Raw genomic sequence first — 17,557 nt, 5'->3', positions numbered from 1 at the left:
TACTACCGGCCATGCCTTACCACTGACGTTGCTCGTTACGTGAGGACATGGGTACTATGAACGCCGCAAGTCATCGCTGGTCTGTCGGTCTGTTAGACAAGCTAGACAACGGTCTGTCGTCTAGCTTGTTCAGCGCATTGCGCAGAATAAGCTGTGTAGCCGCAGCACACAGATTACGACCTCAATCAGCAAGCCACACATCACGCTCGCACAGGCAAATACGACGCAGGTACACTTCTCAGTCGATGATTGCGAAAAGTCGCTGGCACAGCCGTGGCGGAGTGAACATGACAGGCGTAGACGTCTTAAAGGAAAACTGCAACACCTGTGTAAGTAATCATGGAACGACCCCACTATCGCAGTTTAATACCTCAAGAATTGATTTTCCCACGCCTTCCTCGGAGAATTTCCGACCATGTCGAGGTAACGGCGATTCCATGTGCAAAGACGGTCAGCAAAAAGGCGCAAAAACCAAAATGAATCTCAACTGAGCGGTGCTGTCCCCGCGTGACGTGTTAAGGCGCACTAACCGGAAGTTGTGTAAGCATGTCAGCCCGGCCAGCGCCGCCACTGGCCTGGCAAGCGCGGAGCCTGAGTGGGCGGCGTACGAAAGCTGCGAAGTGTAGACACTCATCGTAAACGTGACCACGCCGCACCATTTGTGCCACGTGTGCATTTGAAGTGGGTCTTTTAGCAGTGCTCGTTAGCCATACGGGAACTCTTTCCGTAACGTATACCGTGTGCGTTAAAGGGAGACTAAAGAACAAAACTATTTTTCTCATATTAGTAAAGTACTCTTTCACGATACCAAAAACACCAGGCTTGCTGCAAGAAGACGCTTAGTAAGCAAGAAAACGCGCAAAAACAAAATGTAGGTGGCGACGGCATCTAGAAACTTACGCACCATTCGCCGTGACGTCACATGTTTTGACGGCGTCTACTAGGAACTACGTAGTTCCTAATTGGTAAAAAACAAGTACATTGTCCTCTGAGAGGGCCATAGACTTAACATACGAAATTTCGGATAATCGTGTTGAGCGAATGGCGCCAAAATACGATAAATACACTTTGAAATTCGTGACGTCACGCGAAGAGATTTCGGAGCGAAATTTAATTATGAAACTTTGAACTTGATGTACTCCTCTATTAATAAAAAATATGATAGCGAAATTAACATTAGAGTTCTCGGAGCACAATTTATTAATCTAAACCGTTTTCTTGTTTCTCTTTAGTGTCCCTTTAAGAGCCGCATCGTGCGAAAGGTGGATCGTACTTCATTCCAAATAAGTTTTATTGATCCTATCACCGCGGAGTAAAACGCTTCGTTCCACAAGGTAATGCATTCCCATGATCGCAGCTAGCTAAAAGTTCAAAGCGCAGTAGGAGGTCATGAAACTGGCGCTTCTCTCCGCAATGATTTCTTTTTCTTTCTGTTGAAAAACGCCATTCGTACGCACTCATCCACATCTAACCCTTCAACTTTTGTTTAAATGATAGATGAAACGACGTGTGTATCTAATGCTCGACAAGGCAAGGCTCCAACGTGCCTACACTACTCCGTGATATATACTAACGCCCACTGCGTTTGAATATATTTTGATGTGATTGTTTTCACGAGTTCAACTTGCCAGCGACTTATTTTCAACCGGTAGCATATGCAGATCACGTTCCGTTCTCTTGTACTTACAAAGCTAAGAGTGGAGAGCTGTGAATGCGTAGATAAGTTTGGTATGTTGTTTTTGAACTAAAATGTATTACTGAAGAATTCAGTGGTTAATTTCATCAAAGTTTATACCAACTCGGTTACCGTGTCGAGTTCGGCTTGCTGGTACATAATTATGGCACACTGCAGCGCAAAAAGCACACAACGGACGGTACACTAACGCAGGTTGTCTGCTTTTAATCGTTTCCACATGTTGTGCATTGTGCCGTGTTATCTTCCATATTGGCATTCCGAAAGCCAAGGCCCGCCATATATTCTTGGTATAGAAATACAGCCCCTGTACAGAAAATTGCAGCTTTAACAGCATACGTTCATCGGTTGTTTCACAACGACTAAGATGTCTGAAACTTAGCATTGAATGAGAACAAATAACCTCTTACAGTCGGATAGCTTAAGTGGACTGGACCGATAGGAAATCATTTACTGCTAAACACCAGCTCGCTGCTTCTTTTTCCTCGAGTGCCCATGTTTAAGCTCGTTTGTAGCTGTTATTTCCAGTGAGTCTGGTGCCTGTTTTACGCAATAGTAGCGGCTCGATCGAAGATTTCATTGCGGTACTGCCAGCATTAATATATACATGTGCTAGATGTGTGGGTCGTTTTTTTTTTTTTGTTCGAGGAATGTCTTTGAGTTGTGCGAAATATTTTGAGCTGGCTGTGGAGCAAATTACGAAGCACCAACCTCGTTTGCACGCTATAGTAAGTTAACGGGGTATCATAGGGCGAATTGACGCAAAAAGTGATTTTTTATTTCATCAGGAACAAAATAAAATTGGGGGACGCTTAAGCTTCGCCTTTAAGAGTTGAACGCGATAGCGATATCCTGCCCCTAGTGCGCACTTCGAACACTACGAGTGTTTAATAGAATGCGCGCACTAAGGTGTGTGCCTTATGTAATGGGTAGCATGCTTTAAACCAGAAACTTTTTCGAAGTTGCGATGCACCCACTACGTGGTCTTAAGGGAATACGCGCAGTAATGTGTGTGCCTTTTGTTATGTGGCTGTCTTTAAACCACCAAGTCGTTAGGATACTGCCATGGTGTGACGCCCGATGGTAATGTACGCTTGTACCACGCAATATTACTGCGATATTACATCTTGTACCGTGACACCTGTATACAGGACGCGTATTTTTAGGAAGCATGGAAGTTACTTTCAGTGCTGCTCCAACCAGAGGCATGGCTGTGTGGTAGAACACCTGCTTGCCACGCAGACGGCCTGGGTTCGATTCCCTCGGACCCAACATTTTTATTATTTATTTTATTTGCAGCTTTTTCGATTTTTCGGTCACGGACAAGATGATGATTTTTCGCTCACAACCAACGGCGCCGACGCCGAAGGCGGAATTTCTGCGATACGAGGTCTTTAACGCTATCGCGTTAATACACACTTCATGGAGGAAAACCGTGCAGTGGCGGGCGCGTAGGAGTGCTCGAACGCATTTAAATATGGCACGAAAAGCCGCGCCTCCTGAAGGCGGCGAGGATTCGTTGACATGTTGTTTTCGAGTGTTGTTTCGGCCTGTATGTACTTTATATAATTAATATGGCTAGGTCGGTTAAATATATCTATTTCATGCCATTTTCATAACTTTTGCCTACATATTTTCTCACTGAAGATGCTTTTATAGCGTAGTCTTTGCTTTCTGTTTTCACCACTTTTCTGCAGGGTTTCTCACGATCAGTTTTTGAAAATTGCGCGAACTGCATGTACTTTTTCTGGAAAACTATCCGATCGGTTGCTCTGAAATCTTCTCAGATTATACTTACGTTTCTTGCAAATAGTCGAAACCTGAACTTTAGAAAAAACTGAGTGAGTTATAATTAAAAAGATTACTTGGAAAATCTTTCGTACAGCACGTGACAAGTGAGGACAATACGCTTTTCTTATGAGATCAATGTGGGAATCCGTTTTTTATCTAGTCATTACTGACACTACTATGCGGAAGGAGCGCGCGAAATTTCTCGGTCATGCTGTTTTTTTTTGTTCCTGATAAAAGGTACATTCAATTTTACACCTCGGTCTAAAATTCGGTACACAAATATGAAAAAATTAAGAAGGCTACGCAGTAGAAATTGCACAGCTTGAAGGCCAAGAGCTTTCTGGTTGAACATGCTAAATTTCAAAATAAAATATTCGAGCTGAAACGAGGACGACCCACTCACCCTACCATACCCCCTTAAGTGATGTAGTTGTTGCCGCGACGAATGCAAGTCCACTTGTAGAAACGTCGGTTGTAATGACATTCTACTTTCAAGCATTTTTTCAGCTCTTCAAGCGTACATCCTCGCTTTAACGTCTGTTTTGCTACCGGAATCTATTTATACCACTATGTTGCTCGTGGCGCAAACAGGTAAGCACAACCAAAAGAAGACCGATAAGAAAGCAGCCACATGGACATCATTGCATCTCTTCTTTCTTCCGTGCCGTCGTTCCGTACCACTGCTTCTACCATCTAGACAAATTCGTGGGGCAAAAAAAAAAAAATTCCTCACGAGGCGGGATTCGGTCCCACATGCCCTCGATCCGAAGGCGAGCGTCCTAACCACTCGACTACCCAGGCACGTTTTCATGCTATTTATTACAGGGCGTATTTAAATGTATCACAAACGTTATTACGCACTGTGTCATTCGCTCAGCAACAATAATTGCGCAAGTACTGCTAGACAAGCATTCAGAGGCTAACATGCATGCACTGAGGAAGTCCAGAAAAACAGGAAAAGTTCTTCAATCTGTCACACGCGCGTTTTCAACAAACTGCATTCCCGTAACGAAAAACATATCCAAGGGCACTTCATCAAGAAACGTCGGGGGAATGAAACGTAAAGAAATAATGGTAAAATCATTTTTTAGAGCTCGCTGAAGACTATCGCAAAACAGAATAGCATCTTATCAGGTACTAGGAGAGCATAGCATAGCCTTGTATATTATGGCCCAGCACGGGGGTAGGAAAGGATAGTGAACGTGAGAAAGACATATGTGATAGTGAGGAGGAGGTAAAGGAGGAGGTGAGAGAGAGAGTAAAGCATAGCATAGAAAGAATGAGAAAGCGATAAATATTGAGAAAGTTACGCAGCAAAATAAAGGAAGAGAGAAGGAGACAGAATCAGAGGATGCCAGAAAGAATTCGAGTAAGAGATAGAGAGAGAAAAGAATAGAAAGAAGAAGGAAGCCAGCGAGAAATAGAGAAGAAAAGGATGTAAGAGGAAGAAAGATAGAGAAATAGAGATAGAAATAAAGAGAAAAAAAGACGGGTAAAAAGACAGAAGAAGAAAGAAACAGAGGAAGAAAGAAAGAGGAAATTAACAAAATTTAGCAAAACAGCAACAGCCTGGAGTACCTAAGTGCCCATCACCTCCGCTGTCTTTTTAGCATTGGGCCTCCAGTGCAACGCACGATGACTCATTCATTTAGAGTCTTCGACACATATTCGGCGAATGTGCATTGGTCATTGGAAAGGTGTGCGTTATGTAACAAGAAAACAACTAAGAATTACGCTTTGCAGGGCAGAATTTAACCCGCGTCGTTTATACTCAGGCAATAGCGTGCGTTTACACCTTCAGGCCGGCGACATGCTAGGCTAACGCGGTGGTGCTGCTACTGTGCGCCACGTGTCAGATCGATGGATGCGCCAGGGCAGAGCGTACCCGAATACATACCTAGTGGATGGCACATTTCTCTGGTGAAAATGCGCTGCGTCACTCGATTTCCGAAACAGTGACAGCTGTAAAGTTTACATCCACTGCGAGATTGTTTCTGTCGGTGCTTTTCTCACGAGTTCTCGGTATTCATTACAAAAGCGCAAAACCATTTTCAAAAACAATTCGCGTGTCGTTGACTCAGAGGAAAGAATTTCTAAAGGTTTCTTGAACTCTGCTTTGTACGTGGGTTTCCGAGTAATACACTCTGTGCTTGAAACAAGGAGGACGCTATGATAGATTAGGCAGGACTAAACGATATCAATAGGCTAGAAATTTGCAACGACCTCACAGCACTTTCCTGACTCATACAACTAGTGAAGTCGATGACAGAAGTGCTTGAGCAGCTCTTAAGAAATTATCATGCCAATGCTCCCCCATGTATACAGACTCGTACCTTTGGCAACCTGGCATCTGCATCAGAATATTTATGAAGCTTCAGAATGTACAAATCTCTACACACGCTTCATGGTTTCAACATACGCATTAGCAGGCTATGCCATACTAACATACGAGAAAACCTTGTCGGTGGAAATCTGCACGTATTTTTCTACCGGAAAAAAATACTCCAACGAAGATCATAAAGGTCCTTTCTGTGAAGTTCTAAATTTCAGTGGAATGAGTGCCTTCACAATTACGCCGTAGTTGAACTCATCTTGTTCGTCTTTTCACCTGACGCATGGTAGTTCGTCAAATCGACTCATATGTTCGCTTATACGTTTAAGCCTATGTTACGTCATATAAAAACCATTTCTCTTGAATACAACGCGTTGTTTTTTGTGACGTTAAAGTTCTCCGTTCATATAGTTTTTGAACGAAATTTTCATTTATGACTCATGCTGTTAGGATTCATTAACGTGCTTACCATTGCACCACTATTCCATTGACTGTTCCGTCTTGCGCTCAAACCTGAAGGACACGTACTTGCCACGTTGAACGTGCGAAAAAAACGTTGGGTAATGTAAAGAGCCTAAGTGGTAAGAGTATTACTATTTAGCCGCCCGAGCAACACGTAGGAAGTTTTTTGCGGAGTAACGCGTGTTTATAGTAGCTCTTTTGCTGCTCAAATTGCCGAGCAGTATATGAGCGCTGCCGCGAACTGTGGTTAAGTGAAGCTATGGGAGAGAACGGATCTTGTGGCGGTATTATGTTATAATATTCGTCAATACTGCGGAGTCAGATGTATTTAGGTAGTTCCTGCGCTTCTGAATAAACTGGTAATGGCCCCCGTAAAGCGTAAGCGCTACTAATTTTAAAAATTAACATCTCGGGGTTTTACGTTCCAAAACTATATGTGAGTAGGGGAGTACGAAATAATTTTGACCAGCAGGGGATATTTACCGTGCGCAAGAGACGAGTGTTATCGATTTCTTTCCCATGAATGTGCGGCCATTGTGGCGGTGCGAAACTTGAGCTGTGGACCTGCCACAGCGGGTAACAACTGCTTCTGTCTATTTTCACGTCATTCAGAAATCCGCGATTAAAAATAAGGGAAACAATGTAATACAATGTCACATTCATAGCACATTACATCACATAGTTCCGGTATGTTAGAGTGATATCTCGCTATCTTAGTAATCGTCATATGTAATCGCACCATTTGTAACCTCGAAATCTGATATATTTGAAGCGGAAGATCGATGTGGCAGCCTCAATTATCTTTTCGTCCAATATACGCAAAGGAAGTTAGGGCCAGTTATTAGGAAAAAGAAGTAGTGCCTGTGATGATGAAATGTACAGCTGACAGCAAAATTTGCGAGACGCGAAATGTTTGATAAATGTCGCTTTGTCTGGGAGCATAACATCCAAGTAAATGGTCCCATTGCAGCCTGTAGAGGCGCGAGGTAGATTAGAAGTATTCCGCGCTAACAGAGCGGAAATTCACAGTTGTTTTGGAGCCAACGTCCCGTAAGATTTTGCTGTTGGGTCTAGACCTGTGCGCCGGTCCCAAAACAAAATCACCGGCGGCGATGCGTGCACAGCGCGGGGTTCATCGGACCCGCGGCGGCACGGCGTGGGGGGTGGGTAGATTTGAGAGTTGGTGGGGAGAGAAATTTATCCCTTGCATTTCTAAAAAAAATCTGTTTCAATGAAAAAGCGAAGCTGTAAATTTGATAGAAATATGTCGTTATGTTATACGGACTGTGGCTAGTAGCAGACTTTTTGATCCGTTCTCTCGTAACTCTACAAAACGCTGGTGTATTGGAACACGGCCGCTCCTGGGAGAGAAGCGGTGTTTGTTCAATTTATCGTATCAGTGGTCACAACAGGAAGCGGTGAGATCACAACGCGTAGAAGGGTAATCGACCGTTTGCTGATGTCTGCCGAGATAGCACACACGCCAGCGCTCCCGACCACGCCCTTATAGTGAATGTTCACAGTTGCTACTCGAGCCACGCAGCCCCCCCCCCCCTCTGCCGCGGCATCCTTTCATGCTCCTTAGCCCAGCGAAAGACGGGCGGGGCGTTACCTTTCTAGATGAGGAGGAATCGACGGCAGGCCTCGCACGCCGACTGATGTTATCGCATGCGCGCTCCGTGCGACGGAGATGGCCAGCTTGTTTCATCTCTGCTTAAGTGATGTTCTTCGTCAGCGCTCGCCAGCTTTGACTCGCGGGTAGAACATACGATGCGCAGAGCGACGTTAGGGATTTGGGATTTATACGGAACATGACCGGGACGGTGAAAACCTGTCCAAAGTCTCTATATAATTGCTATCGTAATAAAAATACAGAAAAACCGTGGATGCGCGCTTGTCTTTTTTTTTTTTGGAGAGCTGCATTGCCTTCGCTGTAAAAAGTTCGTCCGTAGAATAATCTGGTGCCTTTTTCATTCGTTTCGTTCTTGCCTTCACTAGCCTTCTTATAGGTGATATCTACTCGCCACTTATTTCTTTATTAAGCACGCGTACAATTTCAGCTCTAAGCTTTGGGCCTATGAGGAGATCGCGCTTGTCGACTACACCCTGTTATCCCCGCTTGCGCCGTCCGAAACGCAGAAAATGGAGCAAAATTAACTGATCGCGCACGATAGTCATGCGAGACAAGGGAGAACGGGTGGGCGACTGCATGGCAAAGCAGGGTGGGAGACAATTCGCACCTGATATTTCGCGTATCTGGACCAATCGAGAGTATGTACCCGAATGATGTCAAGTGCATCACCGTTCTGGTGTAACTAAGTGCGCCAGAAAGACGAGAAACACCAAGATAGAATAAGGCGCTCGTTTTTTAACAGCGAAGCTGCTGTAGCTCGGCGTAAATTGTTTGACCGTGTTCTAAAACTATCATCATCATCAATGGGCATGTGCCACAGAATTTAGGCAGATCACACACCTGCGGGGCCTGTAATAGCCCTGATGGGGAGAGAACGAGTTAGAGAGAGAGGGAGAGAATGAAAGAAAGAGAGAGGCGGAAAGGAAGATATAAAGAAAGGGAAAAGGAAAACTTCTTTACGATGCCGGATTCGAACCCGCGTACCCTCGATCCGAAGGCGCTCGAGCATCCTAGCGCTCGGCTATTCAGGCACGTTAGGAGAGCCTTGTATAGTATATAGTAGCAAGGGGGTGGGAAAGGAAAGTGAGCATGTGAAGGGAAGGAAAGGAGGAGGGGAGAGAGTGAGGCGTAGCACAGAAACAATGAGAAGGAGAGAAATAGAGCGAAAGAAAAAGACAGAGACAGAGAGAACATCAACGAAAGAGAGAGAAAAAAAGATAGAAAGAAAGTAGAAGCAAGCATCGCGTCGTCTAGCAACTAGATACCGCACCACTTGGCGAAGCCGCTCATACGCAGTAGCTAAGCCACGCCCACCGAGGGCTACATTGCCCGCAACCTCCGCTATATTGTGCATAGCCTGGCTGCGCCCGATAGTGTCCACAGATGTCATGGGGCCTCCGAAGAAAAGGCGTACTTCCAAGGAGGAAGCCGCGGGTCTCAAAGCTGGACGTATCGGTCTACGGGGAGCACGAGTGGCGACGGGCCTCTACTTGGCTGTGCCAAGCTTTGCGCGACTTAGTTCGAACTGCCCGTATTTTTTTGCATTTTCATAGCTGTTTTGGGGCCCTTTAAAAAGACAGGGCGACAAACACGAACCCACTCAAGGCACCGCAAGCGCCCGTAACAACTGAGAAATCGTACAGCGGCGTTAAAAAAGGTTAGCACAAGTACTTATCTGCGCATTCCCAACGCAAAATGCGATACCTATCATCTGATGCACGTGGCGGTCTACGTGAGAAATAACTGTTCACTTTCTTGAATTCTCTCTTGTGTCCGAGCTTGCGCGTCCTGTCTTTTCAACATCAATACCTAACAACTAGCTCAGCTATTTGCTGTTCTTTTTCTACATGATTGAAGCGCATTCCACCCCTCTTATTTCTGTCGAGAGTTGCGAAAGTTTCGTGTCGCCAAATGACGTTGCAGAAGAAAACTGGAAACAGATGTCGCTTCTCGCCGGGCTCCGTCCAATCGATTAGCAGTGGCTAAAATTGGCAGTCCATTACCTAGGCACATCGAGAAGGGCTCCCCTGGTAAAGTGATGTATTTTATGTCCTGATTACCCGTCCGGGTTACAAGGAAAGACTAACGGCGGCGCGCTGCAATTATTGTGCGGCGGCGGCGTGATCTCTCTAGGACTTCGGCGGCGGCGCGAGCGGCGTGAACGCAAACAGGCGGCGGCGGCGCACACGTCTAGTTGGGTGTATATTATGTGGAGTCACCCAAATCTTTAACTAGCATACTCCAGTGGCAATGTTTTATGTGTATCTTCGCCATAGGACAAAATTAAGTTTCAAGAAGGGTGAGGTCAAGTGTATGTCCACAAAGCGCATGACCACAAAACAATTTTTTGTAACTTCATTTCATCATATGGCACTGACATACAGAAAAGTTGCCACTGCGCACGCTAGCTGAAGATATCGCAGGCTGTACATTAGGCTTGCTACTACTTCTACTTCAGCTGCTACTGAATACATTTGCAACCTAACGTAATAATATGGAAACATTTCGCGTTATTAACAGGTTCTAATTTTTAGGGGAGTCGCAAAGTTTACTAAATATAACAGGCGCACGGTTTTTCTGTCAACTAATGATAAGACGACGGAAAACCTATTGACAAGTACGTAGCTTTCTTTCGAAGCATTTCAAAAACTTGGAGGACGCTTGAGCTTCGCTCTCAAGAGTACAACGCGATAGTGTAACCGGGTCCCGTGCGCATTGCCTTTTCAATTGCTAGCCAGCCTTCGGATCTCCGTGCGTGCCTCAACCATTCCGTAAGGAAATGAACGACTGTGCGCGTAACATTGGCAATTTCAAACTATCCTAGAATGCCTACTGCAAGAAGAGGTGTTAAGTGCCCACTACGCCATAATTCTTCCTTTTGCGAATCAGCGAAGGGCCCATTACGCGTCGGTAAGGCAACACGCAAACCTACGCGGCAGCTCACTTTGTTGATGCCTTTGCAGCTGATGATGATTCAATATGTCTGAGCGTTTGTAGTGAATGGGCCTTTAAAACCCACTCATTGCGCCATCCACATGTTTTAACCCCTGGCGCGATTCTACCCATCTGCCAAGCAATATTACATCAGTTACGGAGACTCCTTCAGCTACATGACATTCATATAGCGTTTTTTTTCGATGTAGTTTGAATAGCGAGGCTCTACGATAGAACACCTGCTTGCCAGCCAGATGACCTGGGTTCGATTCTCACTAGCACCTAAGGATTTTATTATTTATTTTATTCGCGTCTTTCTAGATTGTTCGGTCACGGGCAAATGTGTGCTATGTAGGATGGCCCGAGCTTCTCGGGAACACGAGTCTACTCCGAGCTCGCACTACGGCGGTCATGATAGTAAGACAGTGCGGAGCGCGCGACAGCAGCGTCGATAAAAACGGCTACAAGAACGAGCGTGGCGTCGCAAACGCATGTGCGGCATTTGCAGCGGTTTTCAAAGGAACACCGCGTGCGAAAACGCGTCAACGCCGCCGCTCAGCCATCATTTCAACAGTGCAGCGACGTCAGCGTGATTGTCGCGCTATCTTTTTGCCAACTGAACATCGCGCCTCCCACAGGCGTGTTCGTGAGCGTTTGTCCTCTTTCGGGTAAGTTCTTTCATTCCACCTGAAGCGTGGAAATTTCCACTCTGGAAGGCAACAAGGGCACACACTCAGCCCTCTCGTGCAGCTCGTTTTGCTCCTGCCGAATATTACACATAAATTAGTGGATAGGGATAGTGTTACTTGCTTTTCACGCGGGAAGACCTTTCTGTAGTAACGAATCGGTAGAGACAATCTCTCCTCAAGGAAGTGAATAGTAACATATTTCGCCGCAAATGCCACCAGGGGTGCTTGCTTCACGGCTGTGATAGGCTGTGAGTGGTGCGTCGTGAGCGCGGTGAAATTGAATGTGAGGTAATGTAGCCACGTGAAGACATAACCTTTAGTTCTTCGTGCGTGTGTGCATAGTCTGGGCGGTCAAGCTCATAGACTAATCGTGCCGCTTGCTGGCGTTTCGGCGGGAGCACTGCTCCTCGGCAAGAGCAAACGCGGTGTGCGGACCCAATCTTCGCCGCGGGCGTCTGTCAATCAGACTGATTGACGTGTCAACTCGGGTACTAACTCATTGATTCTGAGACGGCCCCACTTCAAATTGGCACTTCCGTAGTGCGTGCGACTGTCAAGCGTTTCATGCCTTGGACGCCAAGCAGCAGCTTCTTTGTATAGAAAAAAAAAAGAAAAACTTTGGTCAGCTTTCACTACGTGTGCAAGGCTGGAGCCATCAGACGAACTTTTGATCATCTAGCTTCTTCAGCTTTTTGCGTGGCTCGTCTACTCAGTCTGCTTCGGAATGAAGACCACAACAGTTCGGTCTCAAATTTGATGAGCTACGTCTTAATTAACGTTATATTGAATAGATCTGTCTTAACTGATAATGATTTAAATAGCACTTCATCAAAAACCTGGGATTACTTAGTGAGGTCTTAATAGATATGGAGCTCATTAGCAAAATCCTAATTATCACGATCCTATTTACTTTGATCTTAGCGAGAAAGGTCTTAATTAGCTTGGTTTTAATTCTCACGCTCCTAATTAGCGTCGTGTTAAGTAGCATGACCTACGTTAGCTTGGTATTTGCTTCACAGGGCTTCATTAGCATGGTCTTAGTGACATGGGGCCTAATTAGCTCGATCTTAGCATGACGTGGTTTCATTAGCTTGGTCATAGCATGTGCAGATTTAATTAGCTAGGTATAGCGCCCAGCCAATTAGCTAATAAGCCGGGCGCACGTGCTCGGGGAGCGAGCAAACGATGACGAAGAGGACTTAGAGGGCGCGCACCGGCCGAGCAACGCGCTGTAATGTCAGGCCGACAATGATGACTGCACACGTGGCCTCGGGGATTAGCTCCGGCCGCGGTGTTGTAAGGTGCTCGGCGGGAGCTAATCTTGGAGGCCACAGTGCTGATCATTCTAAAGGATACTCAGTGCAGACATTAAACACTTGAAAATGTATTTAAACAGCACGTACCTCTAAAATATTGTTAGTCAAAGTTTCTGACGCTTGTCTTGCATGGGTGCACTACTGCACTCACTGGAAAGATAAACAAATGAAAGAAGATGCCTCTGGTTTGAACGCACCGCTCAACTTTGTCGACCGCCCTTGACGTAACGCCGCGTTCCATCGTGACCAGTGGAACGCAGCGCGCGCTGAGGAATGGATTTGACCTTTTCGTACTGTTTGCTCGTTCAAATGGGGGTGTCGCCAGAGCTCGGAAAGATTCCCAGTTTCGCCAAACTCGGGCCATCCTGCATAGCACCCAAGATGATGATTTTTCGCTCACAGCCAACGACACCGACGTCGTGATTTCTGCGAAACGAGCTCTTTAACGCTATCGCTTTAAAAGAGCAGAGGTGTTGAAGCTTCGCAAAGTTCCATGGCCGACATCCGAAAACTCGGAGGGTATGCGCCACAGAAAGCGGATGTGCCAAGCAGCCCCTAGCATAGTATAGCCATGCACAGCAAGGGGGTGGGAAAAGGAAGCAAGGGTAAGGAGCAGTGATGAGAAGGTGATAAAGAAGGAAAAGAAGAGGGGAGAGGGTAAAGCTTGCCATAGTTTTGCAAGTGTAGTTTAGGAAGAAGATGTGAAATGGATGTGATGTTGAGGAGCACTGATGCAAGGGTGAGGAGGAGTGAAATGAGGAGGAAAAAGAGGAGGTGAGAGGGTAAGTCGTAGCATAGCCACGTACACTGTAGTATAGCAAGAGGGAGGGGGGAGAAAAGCGAGGGCGAGGATGAAATATATCATGGTAAAGAGGAGGGAGAGGAGATACGGCAATATAAAGCGATAGAGACAGGAACAAAGATGAAAGAAAGAAGAAGATGAAAAAGATAAGCAAGAACTCGATCTGCGTTCGCCAGGTGTTGGCGCTTGCTTGCGAGCTCCGCTATTTACTCAGATTTCACAGGCGTGGAGCAGGCTTTAATTTATTTTCACATCCCTGCACACATGGCTTACGGAAACAACATTCAAGCGGAACTGTTCTACATAAGCAAAATAGAGATTTATCACCGCTAACACCGCATAAATATCGCATACCGCTATTCGGTCAAACCTGGCCTTGGCGCCACAAAAACCCATTAATCATCAACCGCCACCAAAAGGAGATTATTTCAGAAGACTTCTCAAAGAGTAAACGTTAGAATTGTACATGAGCCAGCGAAAGGCATTCTTTTTGCTGAGTCACATTCTGTTTCTCCAATGGATGAGACTTTTCGATATCTCCTCGATCGGTTGTAACTTCGTATCCACGGACTGCATTCTGCCGTGTTTTGTTCCACATTAACTTTCCGAAAGCCATGGCCCACCAGTATAAGAAATACAGTCACTGTAAAGAACATTGCAGCTTTAACAGCCATAGCTTCAATAGTCGTGTCACGACGACTAAGTTGCCTAGAATTCAGTAACGTATGGGAACAAGTAACCTCTTGCGCTCAGACCGCTCAAGTGGACTGGACATATATGTATCCTTTATTAAGATTAACCTCAGCTCGCTGCTTCTTTTTTTCGCGGGTTCACATGTTTTGGATCCTTTTTAACTGATATTGGCAGCGAATCTGATGCCCGTTTAACACAACAGTAGCAGCTTGATCGACGTTTTGATTGCAGTACTGCCAGTGTGAATTTATGCTTGTGCTTTACGTGTGGGCCGTTTCGTTTTTGTTCGGGATATGTCTTTGAGTTGTGCGAAATATTTTGGGCTGTATGTGAGACAAATTACTAAGCCCCAACCTCGGTTGCACAGTATGCTAAAGTAAGGGGGCATGGTAGAGTAAATAGATCCAAAAACCAATCTTGTAATTTCATTGAAAAAAAAAAGCCGGCAGATCCCACGCATTGTGGGAATCGATGTAATGCGAAGCAGCCAGCAAAGAGCTGCATACATCGTCTTGTATGTCGTTTAGCAAAATGCGTGTCATGGTTTTCATGTTAACTCCTATTATTTATGTTCGTCACACAGTAACGTCGCGCAATCCAACTTCGGGGTAGATCAAGCTAGCGAAACGGCCGCCAGCACACCATGAGCCTGGCACGTAAGTCATGCTGTACATGACATGTGTGTCATGACTTTCATGTTAACTCGTGTTATTTATGTTTGTCACACAGTCACGTCGCGAGATACCAATTTCGGTGTATATCGAGCTAGCGAAACGGCCGCCAGTGCACCATGAGCGTGGCACGTGTCATGCTGTACATGTCATGCGTGTCATGATTTTCATGTTAACTCGTGTTATTTATGTTCGTCACACAGTCACGTCGCAAGATATCAATTTTGGTGTATATCAAGCTTGCGAAACGGCCGCCAGCGCCCCATGAGCGTGGCACGTAAGTCATGCTGTACATGACACGCGTGTCATGATTTTCATGTTAATTCGTGTTTTCATGTTCGTCACACAGTCACGCCGCGCAATACCGATTTCGGGGTAGATCAAGCTAGCGAAACGACCGCCAGCGCCCCATGAGCGTGGCACGTAAGTCATGCTGCATATGACATGCGTGTCATGGTTTTCATGTTAACTCCTATTATTTATGTTCGTCACACAGTAACGTCGCGCAATACCAACATCGGGGTAGATCAAGCTAGCGAAACGGCCGCCAGCACACCATGAGCCTGGCACGTAAGTCATGCTGTACATGACATGTGTGTCATGATTTTCATGTTAACTCGTGTTATTTATATTCGTTACACAGGCACGTCGCAAGATACCAATTTTAGCTTATATAAAACTAGCGATACGGCCGCCAGCGCATCATGAGCGTGGCACGTAAGTCATGCTGTACATGACATGCGTGTCATGATTTTCGTGTTAACTCCTATTATTTATGTTCGTCACACAGTCACGTCTCGCAATACCAATTTCGGGGTAGATCAAGCTAGCGAAACGGCCGCCAGCGCCCCATGAGCGTGGCACGTAAGTCATGCTGTATATGACATGCGTGTCATGGTTTTCATGTTAACTCCTATTACTTATGTTCGTCACACTGTAACGTCGCGCAATACCAACTTCGGGGTAGATCAAGCTAGCGAACCGGCCGCCAGCACACCATGAGCCTGGCACGTAAGTCATGCTGTACATGACATGTGTGTCATGACTTTCACGTTAACTCGTGTTATTTATGTTCGTCACACAGACACGTCGCAAGATACCAATTTCGGTGTATAGCGAGCTGGCGCAACGGCCGCCAGCGCACCATGAGCGTGGCACGTGTCATGCTGTACATGACACGCGTGTCATGATTTTCATGTTAACTCGTGTTTTTATGTTCGTCACACAGTCACGCCGCGCAATACCAATTTCGGGATAGATCAAGCTAGCGAAACAACCGCCAGCGCCCCATGAGCGTGGCACGTAAGTCATGCTCTACATGACATGCGTGTCACGATTTTCGTGTTAACTCGTGTTATTTATGTTCGTCACACAGTCCCGTCTCGCAATACCAATTTCGGGGTAGATCAAGCTAGCGAAACGACCGCCAGCGCCGCATGAGCGTGGCACGTAAGTCATGCTGTACATGACATGCGTGTCATGATTTTCATGCTAACTCGCGTTTTTATGTTCGTCACACAGTCACGTCTCGCAATATCAATTTCGGGGTAGATCAAGCTAGCGAAACGGCCGCCAGCGCCCCATGAGCGTGGTACGTAAGTCATGCTGTATATGACATGCGTGTCATGATTTTCGTGTTAACTCGTGTTATTTATGTTCGTCACACAGTCACGTCGCGCAATACCGATTTCGGGGTAGATCAAGCTAGCGAAACGGCCGCCAGCGCCCCATGAGCGTGACACGTAAGTCATGCTGTACATGACATGCGTGTCATGATTTTCGTGTTAACTCGTGTTATTTATGTTCGTCACACAGTCACGTCACGCAATACCTAATTCGGGGTAGATCAAGCTAGCGAAACGGCCGCCAGCGCACCATGAGCGTGGCACGTGTCATGCTGTACATGACATGCGTGTCATGATTTTCATGTTAACTCGTGTTATTTATGTTCGTCACACACTCACGTCGCAAGATACCAATTTTGGCGTATATAAAGCTAGCGATACGGCCGCCAGCGCACCATGAGCGTGGCACGTGTCATGCTGTACATGACATGCGTGTCATGATTTTCATGTTAACTCGTGTTATTTATGTTCGTCACACACTCACGTCGCAAGATACCAATTTTGGCGTATATAAAGCTAGCGATACGGCCGCCAGCGCATCATGAGCGTGGCACGTAAGTCATGCTGTACATGACATGCGTGTCATGATTTTCGTGTTAACTCGTGTTATTTATGTTCGTCACACAGTCACGTCGCGCAATACCAATTTCGGGGTAGATCAAGCTAGCGAAACGGCCGCCAGCGCCCCATGAGCATGACACGTAAGTCATACTGTACATGACAGGCGTGTCATGATTTTCGTGTTAACTCGTGTTATTTATGTTCGTCACACAGTCACGTCGCGCAATACCGATTTCGGGGTAGATCAAGCTAGCAAAACGGCCGCCAGCGCCCCATCAGCGTGGCACGTAAGTCATGCTGTACATGACATGCGTGTCATGATTTTCATGTTGACTCGTGTTATTTATGTTCAGTA

The 17,557-nt window shown here is 46.0% G+C and overlaps 1 long non-coding RNA gene across 2 annotated transcripts in view; it reads right to left on the bottom strand.

Annotated features, from left to right (window-relative positions):
* Positions 1-1,778: 1,778 nt before the first annotated feature.
* The window catches only part of LOC119402233 (uncharacterized), a 75,765-nt gene continuing 59,986 nt past the window's right edge, over positions 1,779-17,557 (bottom strand). For both annotated transcript variants that reach the window (XR_005185693.1, XR_005185692.1), the window contains exon 5: positions 1,779-2,000. This is a non-coding gene — a long non-coding RNA (uncharacterized LOC119402233). The remainder of the gene's footprint in view (positions 2,001-17,557) is intronic.

Source organism: Rhipicephalus sanguineus, chromosome 8 (genome assembly GCF_013339695.2).
Source record: "Rhipicephalus sanguineus isolate Rsan-2018 chromosome 8, BIME_Rsan_1.4, whole genome shotgun sequence".
Taxonomy (NCBI): Eukaryota; Metazoa; Arthropoda; class Arachnida; order Ixodida; family Ixodidae; genus Rhipicephalus; species Rhipicephalus sanguineus.
This window is presented reverse-complemented; position numbering and strand designations above follow the sequence as displayed.